This window comes from Rhododendron vialii, chromosome 9a (genome assembly GCF_030253575.1).
Source record: "Rhododendron vialii isolate Sample 1 chromosome 9a, ASM3025357v1".
Classification (NCBI taxonomy): Eukaryota; Viridiplantae; Streptophyta; class Magnoliopsida; order Ericales; family Ericaceae; genus Rhododendron; species Rhododendron vialii.
The window spans coordinates 6,652,793-6,665,100 of NC_080565.1; the positions used below are offsets into that span (position 1 = coordinate 6,652,793).

Below are 12,308 nucleotides of genomic sequence, written 5' to 3' on the forward strand. Positions count from 1 at the left end.
CGTTTCCCACAAACGGCGCCAACTGATGAATCAGCTTTGAATCTGGCCCCGACCTGTTCCTGCAAAGACAACATGAGAGCTTGTGTCACCGGTGTGGTGGCTTGCCAACCACCCTCCGATGCCTGAGTTAGTAGTATACCTCTGAGTATTTTGGTTCTCTGTTTAGGATTGCGTACCTTTTATTTGAGTTCTACCATCATATTTATAGGCATCTTGTTTGGGAGGTAGAGTCCTCGTAGGATTGTATTCCGGATCACCCGCTTGGGGTGAGGAGGAGTTCTGCCTTAGCTAAGAGTCCATGTACATCTAGAATGGTTAGCACTTATCTCATTTTATAGCATTCCTTATCCTGTAAGATTTCAGTTGTAGTTTATCCCATCCGGGCATCTTTGGTTAGGATAAGTAATATCCAAAGAATATTATTTTATCCCGTTCTAACCAAGTGCCAAAGTTGGTCCTTGGACCTCATGCCAGCTCCGTCTTATAGGCGGAGCCGGTATCCCCTGACCTTGTCATAGGCTATGTCTCCTTGGGAATTATAGGCGAAGCTGGCCACTATCTCCCAGGTCTGTATATCGTATAGTGCTGACCTTGTCAGCTTTTTCCTTACTCATCATGGCCATTATCTGATCTAACAGAGATTAAAACCAACATTCCATCTCAATTTTTTCTTAGGAGGAACAAGAGTGTGATGCCATTAATTTTGAGGAAAATGAGAATGTGATATCATATTTTTATGTTCCCCACGTGTGGAATTGACTAGGGGTTGATGTAATTCCTGATAACATATTGAATCATGAATCACATCCCCAAATTATGTAAAAATTTGATCCCTTTCACCACATGAGAATTCTATATACCTGGCGATGGCCCCTTCGCTATTAGGTAGAATCGTTTGGTTTGTAGAGGCCAACTCAAACAATGGCTTCTCAACTCTGGGTATCGGGTCTGTGCCTACAATAATAGCGGCCACGCCATCTCCGAGCAAAGTCTGGCCAACCAGACCATCAGGATGGGTGTCGTTAGGGCCGCAAAAAGCGACGGCTGTGATCTCGGAACACACGAATAGAACCCTGACACCTTTGTTTTTCTCTGCCAAATCTTTGGCTAGCCGAAGGGCGGCTATACCGGCAAAGCAACCTTGGAAGTACATCATGAGGCACTTAATTGAGCGGCGGAGGCCGAGGAGCTTGGTGAGCTAGTAGTCGGCACCCAGCATGTCGACACAACTAGAGGTGCAGAAGACCAAGTGGGCGATTTTTGATTTGGGGTGGCCCCATTCCTCTATGGCCTTTGTGGCGGCCTCTTTGACCAATTTGGGGACTTCCACCACAACCATGTCCTACCTAGAGTCTAGGGAAAGTGCCATGCACTCACGCAGATTGGGATTTTCCTTTAGGATTCTTCGGTTAAGTACATGTAACACTTTTTGACCATTGTAGACACCTCCCAAACGGGGCATCGCCATACAGATTGATCATGCTTATTTGGTTCCACTTCATAAACCAAGATCGTGGATATTCCCGTGGCTAGGAACATCGCCACACGATAATGGTTATCATCAAAATATTGTCGCCACCTAGTTTATTAAAACTAGAAAAAATAGATAAAGATTCAGGGTACAGGAGCTAAGAGTACAATAAGGAGAAGGTGTTAGGCACCCCTCTTTGCCCAGTTGTGAGACCAGCCCATAATCGTTCGACATACAATGTATATTTGTTTTATTTAATTCTAACACATAATCTGATTTTTAGCCTTTAACAGTTGATAAGGTGAGCTAGTACGATAATTGAAAGCATGCATCAAAATAAGCAAAAAACAAATATGTCTCAGCAAATAGATCCCTCGGCCGGTGAATTGATGTCACGGCTGAGGAATCCCACTGAATCGATGTATTGGCCGAAGGATTGATTCCCCAGTCAATATTCTTCCTCACACCAGAATAAAGAGTTAATCAGGAATTAAAATACTACGATTAAAGTATAAAAAATAGAAGATGCATCAAACCATAGGCCCTTGGGCCTCACCATCTTGATCCCTCAGTGCTTGATTGTTTCGGATTGATGGTGATTGACTGATATTCTTTTAGAAACCCTAGGATTAGGGTTTGTACTTCAGGGTTTGATCGCTAGGGATGCGGCTGCTTGTAGGGAGGTAATCCCAAACAGGTCCAAAGAGGGTTCGAACAGACTATGAAGGAAAGTCATCGCGCTATGGACCAGTGATATGAGAAGTCATTGGTCCAGAAAAGTTGTACGAGTCTTGGTTCAGTAAACATGAGAAGTTATTGGACCAAATAAGAGGAAAGTGACATGTGAAGCCACTATTCAAGTGATTTGTTCGGCAATGAGAAAGCCGAACAGGAGGAGAGCTCCTAAAAAGGCAATGGTCCAAATAATTGATAAAGGACCAGTTACATGTGAAGTAACTGGTTCAAGCCGTTTGTTCGGCCATGAGATGGCCGAACAAGGAGAGGAATCCAATCAGATGTTGAAATAAAGGGAACACTCTGGAAGGGTCCAGAAACAGTGGTAAATCTATTAAAAAGTGAGATCCCGAGAAATATAGGATCTAGAAAAGATACCCAACGGGAATGAGAAGTTCGGCTTGTTATGGAAAAGAGTCCTACAAGGATTAATGTAATGAACTGATAATGGAACGAGAATCCAAGATATCCTGAATTTCCTATAGGAGGTAGGAAACCTAGGGCAACCTGGATACTTGGGCAGCAAGCATCCGTGAATCTATAAATATAAGGTAAACCTAGAAGTGAAAGGTACGCAATACATTGCACTCATACATGATTTCCTATTGATATTTAGGGTTCATTACCAGTACGTGATACTAACTAAGGCATCGGAGGGCCTTTGCCCCGAGAGGCAAAGGTGCGCTCACTCCTTGTTTGTTTTGCAGATTAAGGGTTCCGACTACAAATTAGGGTTACGGTTAAGAGGCACGAGAAGCCGATACATTCTAGTGCTGATTATAGCGCTTCTAGAATTTGTCCACCTACAATTGGCGCCGTCTGTGGGAAACGAAAGAGTTCCCTTTGAAATACGACCATGGTGGAAGTAGATCCAGCAACACCACACGACCCAAAGAGTATGCTAGATGGAGGAAGGGATAAATCTCCACCTGGGGCTCCGAAAAAGCCCGAAGGCGGACATAGGAGGACCGCGAGTAAAGGCCGCCCCTTTACTATTCATGATGACTCCAAAAATAGAGAGGGAGAAACGGCTTCGAGATCCACGAGAAGGAGTAAATCCCGTCGAAGGGATGAATCGATCGCACATTCTAAGAGTGTGCACCGTAGCGAAGACGTTCTCGATAAAAAGAGGCAAGAGATCGAGGAGTATGCTCATCTGATTAAAAAATGAGAGCATGAGATCAGGGAGCTAGAGGGAATCAGGGAACACCCGGAGGATTCCGGACTGTCTCGAAGAGATTCTAGAGGCGATGGGTATGCTATGGTAAAATACAAAAAAGCCCTTTCACGAGGAAGAATGAGCAAAAGCAGAAGCCTAACCCCAAGGCGACACAAAGCTTCTCCACGAGAAAAGAGGAGCATGAGCAAGAGCTGAACACCGGAACGAAGGAGGGTTTCTCCAAGAAGGAGGAGAAGTAGGGACCGAAGTTCTATCCCTGAGGAGGAAGGGAATAGGAAGCATCATAGGGACAGGTATGAAAGACTTGATTCCGATTGGGAAAGAACTAGACCCAACAAAACGAACGGACCAGAGGATGAAACCATGACTGCACGAGAGGCAGCACGGAAAGCACTCAAGAATATTGCATCCTCCCCCTTTGCCAAAAATTTACAGCAGGCTAGGTTGCCGACCAGACTGAAACACGGAACTTTCATCCTCTACGAGACAGATGCTGATCCCGTGGCACATATACAGCATTACCAGCAGGCAATGTTTATGCATGAAGGAGATGATGCAATTATGTGCAAAATGTTCCCGTCAAGTTTAGGGAAGGTAGCCTTATCTTGGTTTCATAAGTTAGGTTCACGCTCCATCCGAACATGGGTGCAGTTGGCCGAGGAATTCATTGCACGATTTTTAACAAGCAGAAGAGCTCCAAAAACCTTTGAGAGTCTCTTCTTTATGAAACAAGGCGAGGACGAGCCGATCAGGAACTATGCAAAAAAGTACTAGGAAACCTTCAATGAGATTGAAGGTTGCAGCGAGGAATACACAATAGCCACGTTCAAGACAGGTTTACCTATTCAGGGGGAGCTGCGTAAGTCCCTGAACATGAGCCAGTACAAACACTGGCAAAGTTAATGGAGCGAATTGAGCAGCACGCCAGAAACGAGGATGACATTCTTCGGGAGGATGGTAAAGTGGCCGCCGAGCAAGTAAAGGGGCCTGTAAAGAAAGCAGACAAGCAGGAACCCAAAACCTACCGAAAGAGGAAAGACATTGGGCAGGCAAAGAAAGAACTGTACAAGGATAAACAAGCTCCGGATCCCAAGTCTTTCTTCTCAATAAACACAGTCTGGAAAGAACCCATCTACAGGATTCTTTATCGAATAAAGAATCAACCTTATTTCAAATGGCCTCCAACTCTAGGTGGGAATAAAGACGTAAAACGTGCTACGAATCAGCACTGCGGCTACCATAAGGATTGGGGCCATATGACTGAGGATTGTGAGATGTTTAAAAGGCATCTTGATGATTTGGTCTCGCGAGGTTATCTCAAAGAATTTATCCAGGAAGATCCCAAGGATAAAGAAAAAGCAATGGAATTGGATTACGAACAGAATCCAAAGGGAGTAATCCATATGATACATGGATTGATCGAACCTTATACAAGAAATGAGGTGAGGTTACTTCAGAGATAGATCAAACATGACCAACATGTGATGCAGTTGGGAAAGAAAAGAGTGCGTAACGAAGAAGCATGCAAAGAGGGCATAGTTTTTACGGATGAAGATTTGGGAGGAGTCCAGGTACCTCACAATGATGCTTTAGTCATAACCCTACGAGTTGGGAAATATGATATGGAAAGAATCCTGGTGGATTCGGGGAGTTGCACCGAAGTACTATACTTCAATGCATTCAAAAAGTTGGGACTAACTCAAGAAGATTTAGTACAATCAGTAACCCCCTAGGTCGGATTCGGAGCAGGAGCAGTTTGGCCATTAGGAAAAGTAACTTTGCCTGTCCGAGCTGGGACAGTGGTACTACGAACTGACTTCCTGGTAGTGGATGTGCCATCCTCCTATAACGTGATTATAGGGAGAACATGGTTACACAAAATGAGAGCAGTCTCTTCCACTTTTCATCAGATGGTAAAATTCCCAGGATCCAATGGGATTGAAAAGATCAAGGGTAACCAGAAGGTAGCTCAACAATGTTTAGTATCCATTGTAAAACGAATCCATAACGCCCACCATATCAATTTAGTGGAAATCCCAGACCAGCCGACCATCGAGGATATCAGAAAGGACCCAGCCGAGAGGGTAGTTGAGGGTTTGAAGAAAATACAGATCAACGAGACTGATCCTGATAGGTATTTTTTAATTGGGGAATCGTTGCCAGCGGAGGAAGAAGCCAAATCGATAAGTTTCCTAAAGACTTACGTCGACGTATTTGCCTGGACACCAGAGGAAATGCCTGGGGTGGATGCAGACGTTATCTGTCATCATTTGAATGTAGATCCACAGCATAAGCCAGTCATTCAAAAGAAAAGAAGGGCAGCCGTACATCACGTTGATGCTGTAATTGAAGAGGTAGATCGTTTGTTGGAAGCCAAAGCAATAAGAGAAGTTTACTATCCAGAATGGCTATCTAATACTGTTGTTGTCAAAAAGAAGAATGGAAAATGGTGTGTCTGTGTGGACTTTACGAACTTAAACAAGTCATGCCCAAAGGACAGTTTCCCTCTTCCAAGGATAGACCAGTTAGTTGATGCAACTGCAGGATACGAACGAATGAGTTTCCTCAATGCATATCGAGGATATCATCAGATTGCCATGTTCGGGCCTGATCGAGAGAAGACCTCTTTTATTACACCACGAGGGCTATACTGTTACAATGTCATGCCCTTTGGATTGAAGAATGCAGGGGCAACATATCAAAGATTGGCAACCATCATGTTCAAAAAACTACTCGGCAAAACTATGGAGGTTTACATAGACGACATGGTGGTAAAGAGTAAAACTGGGCAAGGCCATATAGCAGATTTGAAAGAGGCTTTTGAAATCTTGAGGAAGTACAAACTGAGACTCAACGCCTCGAAATGTGCATTTGGAGTCGGTTCTGGAAAGTTTTTGGGCCACCTTGTAACCATAAAAGGGATTGAGGCAAACCCCGACCAGATAAAGGCCCTACATAATCTGCAGAGTCCTCGGACAACGAAAGAAGTCCAACGGTTGACTGGGATGGCAACAGCTCTTAATCGATTTATTACCCGGTCAAGTGACGAGTGCAGACCCTTCTTTTAGCTGTTAAAGAAAAAGGAAGGATTCAAGTGGGGAGCAGAATGCGAACAAGCCTTCCAGGATTTGAAAGGGTATTTGGCCTCTGCACCACTTCTTTCGACTCCAGAACCAGGTGAGTCCCTAGTTTTGTATTTAGCTGTTTCTGAGCATGCTGTGAGTGCAGTCCTCTTAAGAAATAAGGGATCCGAGCAAATTCCTATTTATTATGTGAGCAAAACGTTATTAGATGCAGAAACAAGATATTTGCCCCTCGAGAAATTAGTCCTGGCATTAAGAATAGCAACCAGAAAATTGCCACATTATTTCCAGCGCCATAAAGTTGTAGTTTATACTGAGTTCCCATTGAAATCACTGCTACGAAAAGCAGACTCTCTGGAAGGATCTCAACTTGGTCCGTTGAGTTGAGCCAATATGACATCGATTATTAGCCACGCACAGCAATCAAAGGCCAAGTGTTGGCTGATTTTGTGGCAGAATTCTCACCCACGGTAGCACCTTTGCCTCTTACGAGAAAGGAGCAGGAAACAAAATTACCCCTAAAGGAGAAACAGGCCCCAGCCGAACAAGATCCCCAGGAATGGAAGCTGTTCGTTGATGGGTCGGTTTGTAACACTGGATCAGGAATCGGGGTTGTGCTTTTACCCCCTGAAAGGTCAATGTTAGAACTATCTGTTCGGCTAGGGTTCAATGCATCAAATAACGTGGTAGAGTACGAGGCACTCTTAGCTGGCTTGAGAAGTGCAAAAACCCTAAAAGCAGAACGGGTTAGGGTATATTGTGATTCACAACTTGTAGTCCATCAATTGTCCGGGCAATATGAAACCCGGAGCGAGAAGATGGCGGCCTATGTACAAGCAACCAGAGATCTGCTTGATACCTTCGAAAGAGTGTATATTGAGCAGATAAGTTCTGGAAAGAATGCTCACGCAGATTCGTTAGCATGGTTAGCTGCAGCCGTACCAACTGAGTTTAAAAGAAAGGTAGCAGTAGAGTATCTAACTGAACCGAGCATTGGGAGAAGCGTGGAGATGGTCTTGGACGTGAACCAGGGACCAAGTTGGATGGACCCAATTGTGGAGTTTTTACGAGACGAAATACTCCCTTCAAACAAAAAGGAGGCTCACAAGATAAGGACCAAATCTGCTAGGTTTTGGTTGTCCCCAGAAGGAAAATTGTATAGAAAGTCTTTTACAGGTCCCTATTTGCTTTGCGTGCACCCTGAGATGGTGCAAAAGTTCCTCCATGAGATTCACGAGGGAACATGTGGAAGCCATGCTGGGGGCAGGTCCATAGCCCATCGAGCAATCACCCAAGGTTACTGGTGGCCGTATATGCAAGAAGATGCAAAGGTATACGTAAAAATTTGTGAAAAGTGTCAGAAGTTCTCACCAATGATACGAATGCTAGCAGAAGATTTGGTACCACTGACAAGTCCCTGGCCATTTGCCTAATGGGGCATGGACATCGTAGGTCCGCTCCACAAAGCAACGAGAAATAGGAGATTTTTGTTGGTAGCAACGGATTATTTCACCAAATGGATTGAGGCGGAACCTTTGGCTAAAATAACTGAACCTATGATAGAGAGGTTCGTATGGAAAAGCATAATTACTCGGTATGGGGTCCGTTATTCATTGATTACAGATAATGGATCCCAATTTCAGAAAAAGTTCAAAGCATTCTGTGCCCAGTATGGAATAAGGAACTACTATTCGACCCCAGCCTACCCTCAAAGTAACGGACAAGCAGAAGCTTCTAACAAAACAATTCTTGATGGGATCAAGAAGAGGTTGGATAAAGCAAAAGGGAAATGGCCTGACGAATACCATTAGTTCTATGGACATACCGAACAACGCCTAGGAGGTCTACGGGAGAGACCCCTTATTCATTACCATATGGAATGGAGGCCGTTATTCCATTAGAAATCGGTCTGCCGACCAACAGAACCACTTTGGTTGAAAGTGGAGAAAATAACAGAGCCCTGGAGATTGAATTAGATCTTGCCGAGGAACGACGAGAGCGGGCCCTGGTGCATTTGGCCTCATACCAAGAGCAGCTAATAAAAAGTTACAACAAGAACGTACACCCACGAGAGTTTGGTGTTGGAGACCTTGTGCTTCGAAAGGTGCTCGGCAACACTAAGGTGGCCAATGAGGGAAAGTTGGGAGCTAATTGGGAAGGCCCATATCGGGTTACTAAAATCGTGGGCATTGGGGCTTATCGATTGGCCGATCTGGACGGGAACCCAGTGCCAAGGCCTTGGAATGTCCATAATATGAGAAAGTTTTTTATTTAAATAGATTCAAATATATTTTTTAAGATGCACATCGTGATTATGTGGGGGTTACGAACAAACTCTCTTGTGTTTAAATTCTTTATTAGTTGCAAGGGCTACGAGTAACGCCCCCTTGAGTTTTGAATTTTAAACTCCAATTCTGAATAATGGAATGTTCTTCTTTCAAAATTTTTTTATTCTGGGTACTAGAATATGAAATCTGCCACTTCTTTTTCAACCATCCTTCATATTGGGGAGCAGAGAATGGTCCCATACGAATTGTTTTCTTTTGAAAGCGTACATACGAGAAATGTAGCTTGATTGCTTACAGTACGAATAAATTTAGGCATATATCCAAGCACGAATTAAAATTTGGGATGCATACGAGAAAATGCAAATATAGTTCAAGTACGAAACACTTGGCATACATACAAGTACAGTATGAATAAAACTAGCTTGGGGATTGTGGGCAGCGTGCCCTTCGGAATTTTCGGATTTCGAGACGCGAGGGGCCCAGTTCGAGGGAGCGCGAGAGGGGAAGCAAGCGCTCGCAAAATACAGAGTCGCCACTCGGGTTTTGAAGGTCCGACACCCGAGGAACCGTATTTCGAAGCACTTGTCGCGCTGTTTGATTTGAAAAAGTTTAAGGAACCAGTCCGTTATAACCATATCTGGGTTCGGGAGCCAGGTTACGAGAGGGGAAGGGTTTTATGGCACCCATCTCGCCCAATCCGGGGATCGGTCTCTACTTAGGCATTTGCGAAAATGTTTGTTTGCGATTCTGTTTGATTAATCAATTTTTAGCCAATTAGGGCGGGGGAACAGTTAATCGGGGATTAAAACTGTAACAATTTGCAGGATGTGATAAGATATGACATGGATTAGCGAGATGATAAGTAATAAATGGAATAAAGTTCAAAACATCGATCATACATCAAAGCAGTGCTGTGTATGATTTTGGTACGAACAAACAGCCAGCTTGCATGCGTGAATCCGTCTACATGCAAGCCAACCATCGCGCGACACTCCCATACACTCGCGCGAGTGTTGATGTTCCACCAATGTTTTGGATTTTACCCCCTTCCGGGCTCTGGAAGGACCAGTGCTCACCCAGGTGCAAACCAAGCAGTTTATAAGTACTTGAAAGTAAACAATATTACAGCAAGCAGATAGAAATATTGTGAAAACACGACCCCTAAACAGTGGGGGTATCTAAACAGAGGCCAAGGCCAAGCTGCTCATGCAAGGGCAGTCCCTGGAAAACCCAGAACCATCGCGCGACAGAGTGATACAGGCGCGCGATTGTTCAGACTGGACTTCCAGGAATTGCTTTGCATACTCAGGGCTTTGAGACATATTCAAGAGCATCCCAAGAGCATTCCAAATCAAGAGGAGTTATGAACTAAGCTAAACAATGATTTTTAACATGCAAGAGCAGCGAGCTAATACCTTTTAAAAGACTTAAAAATGACTATGAACACAACATTAAACTTAAAGACCAGCATCCCTTCCCCACGTGGTCCAATCTCACGCAGACAAAACTGTCGCGCGAGCCTATGGGACCATCGCGCGAGGGTATTCTTGGTAACGACTCTTGAAACCTTGCCAGCTTTAGGGCCAGAACTGGTATCGATTACTAGCCTTGACCTTTCCAGCCCCCCTCAGGGGTTCGAACAGTGAGCAGAAAGATATTATACCTTTGCTTGAGTGCCTTGGAGATGGCTTGAATGAGGTGGTGAGGCTTGGAAGATGATTATGTGGGAGTGAGTGTGGTATGGGATATTTGTGCTTGAGCTTTGCTTCTTCTTTCTTGGAGAGAATTTTGTAACCCTTTGCAATGAAGCATGGGGGGGGGGGGGGGGGGGGATTTATAGAAGAAAGGGTTGGTTGGTGGCTAGCCAAGGCCTTGTAACCAGCCAACAAGGCTCACTTGGTGGAGAAGTGGGGTGGCAAAGGTGATGGGAGAATGAGGGGTGAGGCGGTGCAAGGGGAGCCCCCCAGGACGCTGTTCAGCCGACGAAAACGGGGTCACATAGGCCTGTAGCCCCCTGACCACCACACAATCCGGGTGAAAACGACAGGTGTTGACCATCGCGCGAGATAGTGAGAGCATCGCGCGAGGGTCCAACCAACCCCGCGAGGGTCAATGGTCAAGGCTTTGACTTTGACCACCACCTGGCAAATGGACCATCGCGCGAGGATCTTAGTGTGTCACGAGACTATCAAACCCAAGGTCCAGGTTCTGATTCAAGGGTTTTAGGGCTAAAGATGGGTTCCTCACATGCCAAACTCAAGCCATTCCAAGTTCTCGAGACTGTTTTCGACCTGATTCATCATCGGGGAATCAAGAAACCGAAGAACAAAGTAAAACGATCGGGAAGTCAGATTGGGGTGTCTACAGGGATGCATACGAATACATGCACAAGTACGAGAAATTTAAAATAAGTACAAAACACTTAACTAAATATGCACCCTCGAAAGAAGACGGAGTATTTAAACGCCATACAAGGCCACATATGGCCAAAACACCTATGTTTAAAACAAGTTTGGAACTTGTGCCAAGCAGGGTAAAATTCAACTATTTAGATGGCTAGGAATTGTTTGTCGAGAAAAGAGATTGAACCTATTCGTCTTCAGTAAGATCTTGGACGGTTGCAGGAGCCGCTGGTGCAGTAGTATCCTCAGTAGCATTTTCTCCCTCAGGATGACCACCACTGACTTCCTTCTGGCCAGGGTTGGTCACATCATCACCTGGTTCAACATCAGCGACAGGTTGTTCGGATGCATGAACATCTTGCTCCTCATCTCCCTCCTCAGTTATGTTTTCCTCAGGCCCAGCAGCTGAACTTGGTAGTTCAATGTTGGTCCAGAGGGGTGACGATTCAGGTATCCCAGCTTTGCCAAGACAAGCTGTCCATGAGGCAACCCAAATCTGATCTTGTATCCCAGGCATTTGGTTCTTGTAGCTTTCCGTAGCTATTTTAATTCCTTCATTGTACCCCCGCTCGAATGCAGCTTTGGCTTCGTTCTGACTTGCCTTAAGTTTTTTCAAGGATTGGTTCAGACTGTCTTCGGCTCCCTTCAACTTGCCTTTCAGCCCGTCAGCTATCCCCAGGGCTTGGTTCCTCTCCCTTTTGAGCCTAATAATAGTACGTTGCAGTTTGGTGTTTTCACTTACAAGCTTGGCACGTTGGGGTTCGGATTGGCTGAGCTTCTGGGCCATAGCCACCATCTTTTGCATTACCTGAAACATCCGAGCAGTCAAACACAAAAACCAAAGGATATGATTTACAAAACGGGAAATTTTACCTTGGCATTATGGGACATGAATGAGCTCAGAAGATTGTCAGGCGAGCATGCCACTTCTTTCTGCATATCTCCAGGCAGCAGAAAGGCTTGAGACAGAGCAAGAGCAGTACCTTCAGACTCAACACTATCCCGAGCAGTGATAGCTCGATTCCCGTGAGTAAAAGAAGGAGCCCATGTAGGAGCTGGAGAAGAAGAGGATTGTGGGGGCCTTTCCTGAGACTCCTCCACTCACTGGCGTTTGTCTCGGTGGATAGCCTCGATTTCTTCTGGGGAAAA

At 45.0% G+C, this 12,308-nt stretch overlaps 1 pseudogene; it reads right to left on the minus strand.

The window, feature by feature from the left end:
- Positions 1–804: 804 nt before the first annotated feature.
- LOC131300882 (polyketide synthase 1-like) overlaps positions 805–12,308 on the minus strand; it is a 53,935-nt pseudogene continuing 42,431 nt past the window's right edge.